This window comes from Myotis davidii, unplaced genomic scaffold, assembly GCF_000327345.1.
Source record: "Myotis davidii unplaced genomic scaffold, ASM32734v1 scaffold132, whole genome shotgun sequence".
NCBI lineage: Eukaryota > Metazoa > Chordata > Mammalia > Chiroptera > Vespertilionidae > Myotis > Myotis davidii.
Genome location: NW_006285258.1, coordinates 653,428 through 655,762, shown reverse-complemented (window position 1 = coordinate 655,762; position 2,335 = coordinate 653,428).

Here is a 2,335-nt window from a genome sequence, read left to right as displayed (position 1 = left end):
GATACCGAGGTCATTTTTCTGTCCCAGCGATTTTCAACCAGTGTGCCAAAAGAATTTTTAAGACCCGTAAATACCTAACTATTTAGTCAGGGGCACTGACCTCCTTCCCCTTAGGTTGTCAAAAAAAAAAAAAAAATGACAACAGCCAACACAACAATAGCCATCTGATGAGAATGAATCAAAATTATACCTATTTTTTTGTCAGATTGGCAAAAAATACATTTTTTGGTGTGCCACAGAATTTTAGTAACTAGTTTATGCGTGCCACAGATGAAGAAGGTTGAAAGTCGCTGTTCTATCCCCTTCCCCAGGGGCGTAGGTAGGCAGTGGGGTTAGCTGTCCATGCCTGCACTGCACTTCTGTGTCAGAAACTAAAGAAAGATGATATCCGAAGGGTTTCTAGGGAAGTATAATAGTGTTCACTTATGACAGCTTTTAGAGTCCAGTCCTCCGAGGTGCACAAAACCAGCACATTGAGGTAGGGCAAATGAGTCTAAGCGTCAGATCTCAGCTTTCCTGTCTCAGAGTACACCCCAGAGAATACCTGGAGCTCTGTGTAAGCCAACACCAGGGTTAAAAATACCTCTCTCTGCTCTGGCTGGGGGAGAGCAGGGCTCCACCGTGGAGAGGGCGGTAAGGCCACAGCCACGCCTGCTTGCCCAGGGCATCCTGCTGCAGCCCACCGCAGGCTTCCCCAGAAGCGCGACGGGGAGCCTTGAGCTGTCATCACGATTTCAGAAGACTTGGGAAAAGCTATCTCGGGTAAAATGTCTTCCCTACCCTGATAACCAGACACCTGAAATTCTCTCACGGACAGATGCCTTTAGCTGAAGACATGTGAAAGGGCATAGCTTCCCAAGAAGGGTAACATTATAGATCATAAAACAGCAGCAACAACAAAACTTACATATCCCTCCAGAAATATCCCATACATACTGTGGCATCTGTCAGGTAGATGTCCCATATGGTTCCCTCCTTTAAAAAAAAAATTATTGATTTTTTTACAGAGAGGAAGGGAGAGAGATAGAGAGTTAGAAACACTGATGAGAGAAGTATATGCCCTTGACTGGAATCGAACCTGGGATCCTTCAGTCCGCAGGCTGATGCTCCATTCACTGAGCCAAACCGGTTAGGGCTCCTCCTTTGTTTTTTACCTACATGTGAGGAAACAGTTGTGGCCCCTTGCTCCCCTACCTCCACCCCAAACTTTCCCCCCACTTTTCTTTTTTCTTTCTAGTTTTCTTTCGATATGTAATTTTAATTGATCATTTAGAAAGAGAGGAAGGGAGAGGGAGAGAGAAACATCCATGTGAGACTGGCCCTCAATCAGCCATCTCCTGCACAACTCCCCTGACAGGGATTGAGCCTGAAACCTGGGCATGTGCCTTGACCAGAATCGAACCAGAAACTGGAATGGAAGCGGCGTGGGACGATGCCCAACCAACTGAGCCACATCAGCCAGCGCTTTTCTTTTCGTATATTTTGAAGGCTTACTTTTGGAAGATATTTTCACATAGCTTAATGTTTTGTTGTTTAAGGCTTGGTGGAGCTGGTTCCTGCTTCAGATACCCTCAGGAAAATCCAAGTGGAATATGGTGTGACTGGATCCTTTAAAGATAAACCGCTTGCAGAGTGGCTGAGGAAATACAATCCCTCTGAAGAGGAATATGAAAAGGTGATTAGCTTGTCTCCTTATTCGAAATAGTTTTGTTAAGAATGTATTACATGGGTCTTCAATGCTTTTCTTTTTCAGCTCTGGTGTCAGCCATTTAGTCTAAGTTATGAAAACAGTATATTTCTCCAAGTAAAGAGAAGAATATAAAATCAGAATGCATTTAATGGCAGGAATCTGAGTGAAACCAATGCTAAATTACCCAAAAACCTTTCCAAACATGTATTTAGAGGGCAGTAAAACAGCTATTTTTATAATCCAAAATGTTATATTTCACAGAGGTCTTGAGAAAAGTTATGGAAATAAGTAGAGTGGCTGCATCATGTGGTCATTAAGAACAAGATTATGGGTCAGAATTTCTGGCTTGAATTCAGGTCCCAAGTCACTCACCAGCTATATAGCCTCAGGCAAATTATTTAACCTGTTTGTGCCTCAGTGACATCAGCTATACAATGTTACAGTATTATACAGTATTATATTTTCATGGTATTATAGTATATATTGTGGCTGTAATAAAATACTATAGGTTATTATGATAACTAAATAAATTGAGATATATAAAGTATTAATAGACTACATTCTATAACTATAGCTATTATTGGAGGCATCAATTTTTTTAGTATGCATTTGTTTTACTTAAGAGGAAAAGGAAATCTCTTAGGA